This window comes from Plutella xylostella, chromosome 10 (assembly GCF_932276165.1).
Source record: "Plutella xylostella chromosome 10, ilPluXylo3.1, whole genome shotgun sequence".
In the NCBI taxonomy this organism is placed as follows: Eukaryota; Metazoa; Arthropoda; class Insecta; order Lepidoptera; family Plutellidae; genus Plutella; species Plutella xylostella.
The window spans coordinates 2435642-2449389 of NC_063990.1; the positions used below are offsets into that span (position 1 = coordinate 2435642).

The 13748-nt window shown below is 35.5% G+C and overlaps 1 protein-coding gene and 1 long non-coding RNA gene across 8 annotated transcripts in view; both read left to right on the forward strand.

The window, feature by feature from the left end:
* The window catches only part of LOC105394631 (rho GTPase-activating protein 23), a 277190-nt gene that overhangs the window by 106923 nt on the left and 156519 nt on the right, over window positions 1–13748 (forward strand). The window lies entirely within an intron of this gene.
* Window positions 6479–9349, forward strand: LOC125489037. Of its 2 annotated transcripts, none has more exons than XR_007266689.1 (3): window positions 6479–6849; window positions 8398–8513; window positions 9105–9349. It is a non-coding gene; the product is annotated as an uncharacterized LOC125489037 (long non-coding RNA). The 2 variants fall into 2 exon arrangements; XR_007266690.1 differs by having other exon boundaries at window positions 6630–6653.

Here is a 13748-nt window from a genome sequence, read left to right on the forward strand (position 1 = left end):
AAGAAATACTACCCAAAATTTTGTAAACATTAGGTTGTAAATCGTAAGCCATTTTTTCTCTGGCACTAACCAAACATTAGAGCGATAATTCAACTTATCCGGGCGTTTAGAAGATTTAAATTTTGTAAGTGGGCCATTTTAGGAATAGGGCCATCTTTGGCGCACGTACCTTATTTAAATCTATGGCTGTCTTGCTGTGACACTATATTGTGAAAATACGCTTTTTGATTGCTTAAAGAAGCTATTTATGTTTAGGTCTTATGAAACTATTAACTACCTATATCTAAAGTTTCATTTTCCAAAGTAAATAAATATGATAAAGTTAGACTGTTAATTTGATTAAGAGAGTGAATTGTAATAAAAAAGTTACTTATCGACGAATGGATTTTGACTTTGCTAACCTTTGTTAACCATTATTTTCAAATAGTTTTTTCTAAAAAGTACCCTACTGATATTCGCATAACATTCGCACCAAATTTTGCGAATGCGAATGCGAATGCGAATATCCAAAAAAGTGCGAATATTCGCGAATGCGAATGCGAATGCGAATATTCGTTACATCACTAGTCCAGATTTCATAAAGTCAAAAGATGTGTTTAACTGAAACCGGCTAATAATTTACAACGATAAATAATTTTAAGAAATTATGGATTACGTTACTTATGTTATTAGATTTTTAGTTTTCCGTAGCCCCAGATTGTAGCTTGCGACCATAACACACAATTTACTCTAAGTCCACAATTTCTTAACGTCATACACCGAAGAAAACTTAATCCATTATCATCCAACTGTAATATGAAATCGATAAGGTCTGCTACCTTGTAATTACTATATTGGTTATTGTCGATCCGTCATCGCTTGTGTTTACAAAACTTACCGATCAAGCGAATATAAACTTTATTGCGGTATTTTAAGAACTATGAGTACAAGTGTAGGATGTAAATTGTAAGGTCCATAAGGCCACCCAGAACACAGTTCCCGCATAAATTTACCATCGGTCATTCAAATATCCGTCCTTAATATTCTCGGGATGATATATGATATTTTTATTCCGTTTCGGCGTGTTTCCTTGAATTATTGTTACTGCTTCATACACTTTGTTAACTTACCGATAGTTTACGAAGCTTGTATTTCGATTATTTCGATGAATTTCTTCAATAGTCTCGAACTGGGCCTAAATTAATTAATGTCTAATGGTTTTTATAAATATTTTTTATGCCGATTGAATTCTAACTTTAAAAAATATCACTTAAGTTCTCGTTAAAAGTTGCGAAAGTGAACTGCAGAAATCAGAGCAGATATTTTTAACAAAGGGAAGGCATTGAAAATAGGGGTGTTATAAGTATAACTTGTTTGTGTATCTGTCTGTGGTAGCGTAGCGGCAGAAATGAATTTCGTTTTCATTTTTTAAAGTGATAGATAATGTTACTCCGAGTGTTCTTATTAACCACGTTTCATGAAAATAATTATGTTCAGCCATTTGAAGATTATGAGCTCTTGAGCGAGAACTTGAATTGCATAAAACAATAGGTACAAACTGGTATATTTTCTGTATAGCAATTGATAATTTGAATACTACCTATGAACGTACGCGGAAGTTATTGTTCATACAAACATACGAAAATGCTCATACATAGTGCCCCAAATATGGAGTCGGCTGAAGCATTCACGACAGCAGACCGCTTCGGTGAAATGTTTTATTCATATGACCAAAATAAAACGCGCACGTATCGATTTTGACGTTGAAAAGTAACCAAAAGCGCTGAAACCACCAAAAAGTCTCTCTTATCGAAAACTTATTGAATCCGATAATCTTATTTGATTCGAACATGAATACGTCCAGCCGTAAGTTTAAAGTCTTTTCAAGATTTTTTATACAGTCAGTTCCTTTATTGGAATTTTACCAATCGATTTACAGCTTAGGTCAGTCACCTCGCTGTCTCCATCGCTTTCTCACATACAATCCCTGCATCTTGTGTTATCAGAACAAAAGAAATCAATTTTAAATAATGGCTGGTCGAGTGAAAGTAGACCCTTGAACTGCCCTACTGAATCGAGTGGCCGAAACGATCTTGATATTGAAATTGAAACCGGTGATAAACATAGTGTGTCCAGGTGTTGTGTCCGATGTAGGAGGACTTGCAGCGGATTTATTGAAGCCCTCGTTTGTTCTGTGTCCTTATTCCTCGCCCCTGGAGGGGTCACTCTATGCGACGAAAAACAAAGTTTCAAAGCGCTGCTGAGCGAGCCACGACTTTAATTTAATTTAATTTTCTTTATTTGGAAAACAAACAGCTTATTAGGGCATGCAATACCGCAATACCGGTATTCGTAATACCGGGATCCCGTACAAAATTCCCGCTTTTTTCAATACCGGTATTGAAAGTTAATACCGGTATTGAAGTAATACCGGAATCGGACTTTTTTAGGCTATAAATAAAGCGATTAAGATTTAGTTAGCCTTGTGTGTGTATACTGTGAAAGCGCACTTGTTCCCAACCGTTTAATGCAGTATTCGGCTGCTAGAAATCTACTGTTGACCATGCGTAAACGGGCACCGGATGTAAAAAAATAGTTTATTCTAAAATTTAAACTCTAAAACTGATTTCTCGTAAAAATCTACAACAAAATACAGAATATGATTGCATTTTCTTGTTTTATTTTGATGTATACGACCTTTAAACACAGTATATGCCATTTATTACAAGGAAGTCTAATACCGGTATTAATACCGGGATCCCGGTATTGAGTTGTAATACCGAAACTCAATACCGGTATTGAAAATTGTTCCGGTATTGCATGCCCTACAGCTTATGCTATTACATATTATAAATTAACATAAGGTTTACACACAAGCCAATAAAGTTTTCACACCTATTTTTTTACTAAATACTCAGAACATCACTGAACTGCTTAAGATGCATAAAGTTCAGAAGTTAACAATCAACAATATAATTAGGTACTTATATAATAATTATATAATTAGGTATATTACCCATGTACTTATATGATAAGTTACTTACAGCCAAATCTACTACTACGCTATTTTAGGGTTAGTAATAATTTTTTTCTTAAAATTAATAAGTTTTTCGCTAAATATATCAGTTATATGATGTGATTTATTGTAACTTTCGCAAGCTCTTATAGCGAAGCGGTTTTTAGTATAGTTACTACTACAGTTTTTAATAACAAAGGTCTTTGGATGGCGGGACTTTATCAGTATTAAACGTTTTTCGTCAGTATAGAGTAACCCTCCTGTGTTCTGGCTACGGCTCGAGCGCTGTGGAGGTTGTCCCCTGTTCTTGTATTCCTTTCGGTTTCACATAAATATTCAAGTGCACCAACCACGCGCCACTACTTAAAATGGTACTACTTTATATGGCATGAATATAATAGTTGACAACAACAAAAAGAAGAAATATATAGTAAATATTAAATATACAGTATTATCATCAACTTAACAAATCATTAATTCACATATTAACAATGGAATCATTCAATTTATTAAGTTACATGCACATGATAATATTCAATGTAAGCCTGTCTAAATTCGCTAACACAAACGCAACGCTTTAGAAATTTGAGAAATTACGTTTAATTCTTGGAACAACTATATCTACCTCAACACTACATCCTATTTGGCTAGTCTATCGTAGCGTCCAGCTTGCTTGAGCCTCAAGACTAAGTAAGGCCATGGCTCGTGGTGACAGCAATTAGCTGGTTTTACAAATGGGAGTAATATTCGGTTCCGCTTCTGATGTCCACTAATTAGAAATAGCTAATGCCAGTAGAAGTATGGTTAATGGTCTTACACAGGTGAACCTATTATACAGGTATTCCGCACGGTTGCGGCCCCTGACTGTGTTAGAAAATGGACGTGTCGTTAGTTTTTTGTTTTTGCAAAGACGCAAACACTGAGAGAATGATTAGTGTGCTTTGATAATGGATATAAAAGTTAACGGTACATCTAAAAGCTGTTTTTTTGAGACTTTACAAAACTTTGCCGTAAAGCCGTATGATTTGTTTCAAACGTATATATATCTGTTAATTGAGTTATCGAGTCCATTAGCAAAACATACAAATGCTTTTTGGATAAATGTTGAATGAAAATTGCTTGATACACTTTGTATAATATAGCATGAGTCCTATGAGGTTTGATTGATAGATCCTTATGTCTGGTAAATAACATTAGTTTTCCCTTGAAAACGAGCAAATGTCAAATAAAATGTATGGATTTGTGGTCATAATCTTATCCATTTTTGATGTATTTTTAATTACTCTATCATTACATGCAGAGAGCCGATACAATTTCTAATTCCATAGGCAAACTGCTTTCTGCAGGCTGCATTCGACACAGCCTTTAATTGTTCCTGCGAAGGGAAACCTGCAAGAAACTGTAGGTGTAAGTGGTTGTAACAGAATTGAGATATCGGTTTCACGCATGAATGCCTCAATCTGCGTAGGAATTATTATTATAGGGCCATTACCGTCCGGCCCAAGCACGAGTTGGCACTAAACGATCCTAATTCCATTATAAGTCGTTTTACCGCTTTGGTTAGGTGCACTGCTGGGTGCTTTGCAAAATCTTATCTGTATTGTTTTTTGTAGTCGTGAAGACTCGTAATTTAAAAAGTGGACTCCCTGTGAAGATCAAGAAATACTTTATTTACAACTCCTGGTGCATCATAATCGGTTCGGACGGTTTAAATAAAGAATTAAAGACATGAAACGCTCCTTTACATACAATTTTATATCCACATTCTCCTCAAAGTAAATACTCGTTTACGAATGGGATTGCGCAATCTCGACCGTTCCTTTTTCGAGAACGGCCGAAAACAAAACCGAAATCCGCCAACAGCGTCCACCCGAGGACGACGACATCAAGATACGTCCCGAAACGCGCTCGCTCGAAATGGGCACAGACCGATTAAAATATCCATGACTAAAAGGCTTTCACCGTGATTGTATGCAAAATAGTGCATAATTTCAATTTCAATAAACGGACCACATTTCCCTGATCATCATATCGTGGTGCGCGGGCGCAACTGCTAATGTTTATGCTAATGCGATCTTACTCGCCCGTTTCCTGATTGGTCGGTTGGGCGGTGTTGATATTAGTTCTGTCTGAGTGACTCATTTCTTTATGGCATTTTAATGCATACCTATAATTATAGTGTTGCTGTTGGAGAAAGTGAGATATAAAAAGACACTAATTCAGAACCTAAGTAGATAATACAAATACCCGTCAGGGTTGCCACTCACGATCAAGCATTAAGTTGCCAGTTTAGTCACATTTTTTTTCTATTTTGCGTATACTTACGTCTACGTGTCATTCCTAGCCTTGCTAGTCCTGCTACCGCACGACGCATCAAGATTTCTGCTGTACATTTTTAAACGATAAAGGGTTTCTCATAAAAGATTGTGCCGAATTGATTGGCCGTGCCTTCCTACATGTAAAACAAGATGTGATTCAGTTTTAAAACCTCGTGACTTCCTGTAAGCCGTAGGTCTGAAGCTTAAACAGGTAATACCTATTATTAAGTGATGTATAATTTAAATAGCTGACAAAATTTTAACGATGAATACAACAAGAGCCTGTTATAATACTTAATATCTTTTTTATTTTATGTTCGATGGCATGTAGAGAATAATACTGTTCAATGTTTACGTTTGGATCTAGAATAACGTGCCTCCAGCTATAATCCTCCAAAATTTAAACTCAATAGAAACTATTTCTGATGATGCCAAAAAATAGTCGTGAAATAGTCATAAATAGTCGTGTTTTCCAAAAAAATAGTCGTATCATACTTTCGGAGATAGAGCTATACTTTATGGAGGATTATAGCTGGAGGTCTCCAGCTATAATCCTCCAGCCTCTGCAGAACAAACGGTAAGGCCTATCGACTTGGTTAAGGTCTCAAAAAATAGTCGTGAAATAGTCGTAATGACATGCCAAATTTCAGAAATAGTCGTCCAAAGATAGCAGAGATATAAAGGTACTTTGCTGCAGCCCTGGTGGAGGATTATAGCTGGAGGTTTTGAAAATATCGAATATCTTTGGAACTACTATGACTATCGGTTTGAATTATGTCTCAAAAAATAGTCGTGAAATAGTCGCTTCTATTTATTATAATTTTAAGCTTGATACAAGCTGTTAAATAATGATATCAAATTCTTCATACAAATCAAAGTGGACGAGAATGCCAAAGCGAGCCAGTACACAAAAATAATAGCACCGTAGCATTGAAGTACTCATGTCGAATTTATCTATAAATCATTTATTTCGTCATACTTTGCATCAATAGTATCTAAACGAATCTTTGGTATGACATTTTATTGCTTTTGCCTTTTACCTTACTGTGTACAGAGAAAACGTATGCCTATACACGCACACATTTATCTCTGTTATCTTGACAAACGATAGCGATGACGACTAAGGCGATGTAGTACCTAGGTCAGTTATTGTCCTCCCTTACTATCCCGTGATCAGACAAATATTGCTATCCTTGTCTCCTTTCTAACCGGCATGCATCGCACGCATAGAACGCGTGAGCGACCGCGTCACCGGTAACATCTTGACAAGCTATAGCAAACCGGTATTTATTACGCCCCTTATGTGACCGCCGCCGCGCGCCGCCACCGGTGAAGTTGGGGTTAGTATTTTGCATGTTTTGTTTGATCATTTGTTTACAGTTTAGTGCAAACTATGGTCACGATCGGTGTTATTGTTGGTTGTTAAAATATTGTGAGTGCTCTATATGCAAATGAATATTCAAGATGTTATATTCTAAAAGATATTAGTGGATGCAGATAAGAGTGTTTAGTGAGTGCTATGTTTGAAAATTGCAAGTAAGTATCCTTTTAACCGCTGGCTTCAGCATCACCTACTTACACTTAATGCCGAGAAAACAAACTTTATTGAATTTTCAAAACAAAAACCCAAATCACAATTAAAAATTCCAAACGTATACGCTCACTATTGTAAATCCCTGGCCTATCCCTGCACCTGTCCTACAATTACTAACACAAACAAAACTAAATATCTGGGTATTACCATCGATGAAACTCTATCATTCAAGCAACATATAGAAGCTCTAAGCAGCAGAGTTCGTAAATTAATATTTGTATTTAAAAAGCTTCGTTTTATATCAGATTCCAAAATTATCAGACAAGTCTACTTTGCGCTGTGCCAATCAGTATTAACATACTGTATCACTTCGTGGGGTGGCTCGGCTAAAACCTTATTATTGAGGATCGAAAGAGCTCAAAGAGCAGTTCTTAAAGTCTCAACATTTCGCCCTTTCCGTTATCCGACGAAACTTCTATATGAATCATGCAAAGTACTAACAGTCCGCCAGTTATTTATTTCAAGTACAGTTTTAAAACAGCACACGGCACTTCCCTACAGCCCAGAATTAACAAACAAAAGGAGAGTAGATAAAGTTTGCACAATAAAAACAACCAAACATGCGTTAACATCTAGGTTTTACTTGTTCTTTGGACCAATCCTTTACAATAGGTTAAATGCTAAATTGGTCCTTTACCCGTTAACTTACACCAAGTGTAAGAACGTTCTCCAGAAATCTCTACAAGAGATGTCCTACGAAGATACAGAGAACTTATTAACTATTGTCAAGTGATAATTGTTACCGTTTAATTTAACTTATTATTATTATTACTGTTTAACTAAACAATACTTTTAACTTATATAATTACCTACACCTAACATAAAATGCCTTGTTTATAATAAATCTAACATAAAACACTTAGAAAGTAAGATTACTTAATATTTTCTGTTCTAAGATTATTTAATTTAGATTCTAAAATTGTTTAATTTAGAGCTTTTCCATCTGAAATACAGGAAAAACTCTGTTATTTCCTAGTTCAGATCAGCATTTTAAACTACCTTTAGCATTAAGAGTTGACCTATTATTGTAAATCACATTTAGCATTAAGTATTTTCTGAATAAATATTCTATTCTATTCTATATTCTATTCTTTTTAATACTCAATATCAAAGCAAGCCATCCCATTTTGTTATGATCAGCTTATTTATTAACATGATTTTTTATTGAAGTATCGTAGCCAAATTATTTTTTAATATCTATGCTTAATATGTATGGGGATTGTTATTCAATTAGCAATTTTACACTATGAGCTAGTAAATTGTGCAGACATGCAATCAAGGCATTCATGTACATATCTTAGTAGATACGAAAATATGTGGGTATCATCGATTACCTACATACGTTAGTCCTGGTTAAATGTGGATATTTACCCCTCAATAGCAAAAAAAGGCTTATTGTTTGTATTTCTGAATGAAACTAGGCAAATAAATATATATATAAAAAAAAAATATGTGTAACCTACCTATAAGCCAACCCATTATTATTTCAGATGAAAACACAGCCTATCGATGTAATGCGCCGATAAACTATCATGACTGCATTGATGTAATGCGCTAAAAAACTGCAATGGCTCCGAATACATGATTACCAGATAACAAATCCTAGGTAAGAATTGGAACTTTTCATATGGTATTGTGATTATGATAGGATACAGTTTTGTGGTGCTGAAGTTGATAAAGTTATAACAGCCAATTTACTTGTCAAAACTCATTTGTACCTATCAGTTACAAGCGACAAAAACGTGTTTCTGAACTAAATACCTATGTAAGTAATTCACACCCTGTGAAATTTCATACAAGTTTCAAACGCACCGTCCGACCAAACCGGTTTTGGACAAAAGCCAAATTGTTTACTCAGCTATCTCTTTCGCTCAAAAACAATAGAGGTCGGTTATGGGACATATATATTGAAAAAAGCGAATACACTAATGAACAGTATTTCTACTCTACCCTTTTCGCACAAAAGTTCGCAGTTTCAAGTTATTGTTGCAATAAGTTACTGATAAGAAATTTTACTCCACTGTTTGCTGTGGTCTCCAAATGACAATAAATTACCAAACAAATAGTCTAGGTGAAATAACGTTATTACTACTCGTATCTACCTACTCGTATATCATATATATATATGTATATAATATTTAAAAAAAAAACAAATATTTTTATTAATAAGACGTTAATTTGCCTTATTTTTTTTCAGCGCAGCTTACGTGTGTTCTTCAATAACGTCGCAAGCAACAGTGGCTGTTCATAATTTTTGCAAGTTCTACACCTACAGGATTCCGTTATCTGGGCATTATAGATACCCTATTATCACCTACGAAGTTATTTAGGTATATTTATTAAATCCATTATACAAGGTGTTGCAAAAAGGGTATACTAAGCCGAATGCTACATGTGCAGCATGGTATATCTAAGCCTGAAACTGAAATCAGAATTTAAATATTCGCGAAAAAAATATATCATTTTTCATAGAAACTTAGTTGGTCACGTGACTTTTTACTATGGAGAATAAAAATAATTAAATCCTAATCTACCTAAAGATGAATGAAGGAATGAATAACTTAAGTATAAATAAAAGTACTTTCGGCCTGTGATGGTAATTAAATGAGTTATATTTCATTATGACAATAACCGTGATTATACTTACCTAAACCTACTAATGAACAATCTGTGATTACTTTAACTTAAGCTTATTATGATATAGGGCTAAAAAAAAATTATTTTTAAATAGTGAAATAACTACATATTTAAGTTCATACCATGTTTTTTTTATTGAACTACGTCAATATTATATTATTACTTAGCAATAAACCAACTGTGATTATTTTAAATTAAACTAAATATGTTTATAGGTAATAGTCAAATAATACTGAGATAATTGTATGAAACCTAATCTACCTAAAGATTGTTTAATGAATAACTTAAGTATAAATAAAAGTACTTTCGGCCTGTGATTGTAATTAAATGAGTTATATTTCAAACACCGTAATTTATTCTTATCGCTTGAGTGCTACCCTGTACTGCGTCTTCAATAAAACTAATCCGAATTTCACCGGCGGAGGTGGCGGCCACATCAACGCTAATAAAAAAACAAGAACAGCACTATTTGTGTGATCCCGGGATAGTAAGGGACGTAATAAATACCGCTTTGCTATCGCTTGTCAAGATGCAACCGGTGACACGTTCGCTCACGTGTTCTATGCGTGCGATGCATGCCGGTTAGAAAGGAGACAAGGATACCAATATTTGTCTGATTACGGGATAGTAAGGGATGACAATAACTGACCTAGGTACTACATCGCCGTAGTCGTCATCGCTATCGTTTGTCAAGATAACAGAGATAAATGTGTGCGTGTATAGGCATACGTTTTCTCTGTACACAGTAAGGTAAAGGCAAAAGCAATAAAATGTCATACCAAAGATTAGTTTAGATACTATTGATGCAAAGTATGACGAAATAAATGATTTATAGATAAATTCGACATGAGTACTTCAATGCTACGGTGCTATTATTTTTGTGTACTGGCTCGCTTAGGCATTCTCGTCCACTTTGATTTGTATGAAGAATTTGATATCATTATTTAACAGCTTTTATCAAGCTTAAAATTATAATAAATAGAAGCGACTATTTCACGACTATTTTTTGAGACATAATTCAAACCGATAGTCATAGTAGTTCCAAAGATATTCGATATTTTCAAAACCTCCAGCTATAATCCTCCACCAGGGCTGCAGCAAAGTACCTTTATATCTCTGCTATCTTTGGACGACTATTTCTGAAATTTGGCATGTCATTACGACTATTTCACGACTATTTTTTGAGACCTTAACCAAGTCGATAGGCCTTACCGTTTGTTCTGCAGAGGCTGGAGGATTATAGCTGGAGACCTCCAGCTATAATCCTCCATAAAGTATAGCTCTAACTCCGAAAGTATGATACGACTATTTTTTTGGAAAACACGACTATTTATGACTATTTCACGACTATTTTTTGGCATCATCAGAAATAGTTTCTATTGAGTTTAAATTTTGGAGGATTATAGCTCGAGGGACGTCTAGAATATAGTGAAAATGAGTTTTTATATGAATGTTATAAAAAAATAAAGTTACAACTTGTTAATTTTATTGTTCTTTTTCGTGTACAAATAATGAGTACTATATGTATCTATCTGTCTATGATAAACTAGGTTAGTTTCGGATCTTGCCTATAGACTTCAGTCGCGGGACGAGACGTATCAACGAGTAGTTCCCGGCTTGAGGACTCTGTTACACGCTCGTTGAAATGTGTGAGATAAAACCGCGTTCGAATATTGATTTATGCCTCCCGCGTGGACCTTAGTATTGGTAGTCCCACTGAATGTGTAGGCTACCAACTTTGATATGGAATGAATAGAATGGTGTAGAACGATATAATAAAATTGTTTAGTCCTGATTTAAACACGCAAAATACACCAGACACAAAAATAATGGTTTGTCGTTATGAAATGAAATAGGACATGGCATCATGAAAGCTTGTTAACTCCCAACAATTATTAGAAGTAGGTACATTAAGATATCTACATATTCGCAGACTAACTTATAAAGCCTCTCTCCAGCCTAAGCTGCTAACACGAGCTGGTAAAGGTTACGGTTTGGAAACCCGCGCCCGCGCCGGTCAAGCCATAAATAACGCCTTACGATTTCCGCGCTTTACACTGCCGATTTAAAAGGCCCTGTAATCGATGTTTTCAGTATTTGTTGCGCAATGTACCTAATAAACTTTCTTGCCCTTTAGCGTGCTAACTGCCTTCTACGCGTGAACCCTCACGAGGTTATTGAGTAATGAGTGGCGCGTGTTATTCCATCTCATATCAACAGTATTATTTTTAAATATTTTTATTGTTTCTTAATAACAACATTTTTAATTAATCCTTGGTTTTCTTTACAGGTAAGTGGCTACCACGGCAATTTCCTGTGATCTACTAGAGCGGCAAAAAGAGTAAGCCATATCTCTTTCTCGCATTCAATAAATAAGGTGTCCGATGTCGTAGTAATTTTCTCTGAGATATCGGTACAGAGAAATCATAAATAATGTATGTCAAATCAATCAGATAGAGATAGATGATACCACCCACAACTGTTGGTTAATAAGCGTCCTTATCGAGCAGGCCAGCCTCCTCTGGTTGAGTTAAATAATCATATTAAAACCAGAACTACCACTTTAGCGAGAGACCAGTGCATCTTGGACTACCAAATCCACCATCAAAGGGCATTCAGTAGTTCCTGGCATTTCTTCCTGCACTTTTCTTACATTACACTAGGTCCTTAGTGTAGAATTCCGTCTTAATGATCAGGTGTAAATACGTACATAGCTACTTTTTCCCAACACCTTTCCAGTAATATGATTGACTGCACTAAATAAGGAGACGTTAGTGTAACTAGATCTTATCGGAAACCTCTTGCACTAATTGCGATACGAGTCGAGGTTTACGAGAAAAATGGAAAGTGCCATAACTTTTATGTGTCCAGTCCTTCCTTGCTATCGGATTCTCTCATTACTGCTAAGTCGTTAAATAGTGGAAGATCCGCGGCCCATACTGCAACATCATTGGATCTCATACCCAGGTATTAACGAAATTTGATGATAAATCCCCTATGCGTGAATTGGCGATATTGTTCGCGTCGCGTAGCCAGTACTGGGGTCATTCTCTAAGTCGACGTTAAACGAACAAGAATTGTCACATAATCGGCACACTTAATACAACGAAATAGAGCCATGGTTAGGGCAGCGCTCCGAAATTTCGGAACAATAAATATCCGATAGCCACGACTTTATCTCCGCTCAGTCTAGTGTGTGCTTACCCTGAATGCGCGCCGTCTAGTGTGTGCTCACCCTGAGCTTATCTGTTACGAAGTATAGTTTCTCCGCATCTCCCGGGCCACAGATAGCTGCAATATTAATTCAATTTGCGGGATGGACTTTCTAAATGATGCACAGAGCTCATTTGTGAAATGACAAGTGAAATTGCAGCAGAAATGAGTGTTGCTTTCGCGAAATGTCCGAGTGGAAGCGACAGCCGTGCGTATCTAGATGCGCCCGGTCTATCGGGGATACGCATCTATGGTACGGGGCTAAAAAGTATCAAATGTAAAAGTATTTTTTTCTTTTTTGCTTTAAATGATTTAATTATGATGCTGATAGCTTGGTAAATAAGGAATGACAAGGGAAAAAACTTCTTATTCTGTTACTGGTAATGGCAGAGATATGTATTACAAATATGATGTAAATAAATACTTTACTTCACTCAACGGCGTATAGGAATTAGGATCCTTGAATATTATAACAGTTTTCAATCCTAGTTGTGTACCGCTATAACGTCTAAATCACAGTGTTTGCTGCAAGATTTATTAATCTTCCAAAAAAAGTCTATTCCAAATACATATTATGTCAAGATTGTTGTCATCAATTCAATGCTGGCTGTCCGTTGCTTTGATGTCCTCATATTTACGATACGACCACACCGCGCTGGCTTGCAAGACACCCGTTTTCATTCATCCACTCTAAATAAAGTCAGTTAAAGTTCATAATTGATAAAGATTGGCGGCGGAACTGAGTTCTTTATGTTACTTCCTAGTGTGATTTGCCTAAAATTAGAGATGTACCATCGTGAAATTGTCTACGGCTTTCGGCAGATGCTTTCTGAACGACAAATTGTTTGAACTGCCGAACATAAACATGATAATTGATTGAATTACTTAATATTTTTTAACTGTTTACTGTATCTGTACATATTATTAAGTTTAGATAGAATGCTGACTCATACAAAAATAGTGGACACCTCTACAATTTTTGACTTATTAA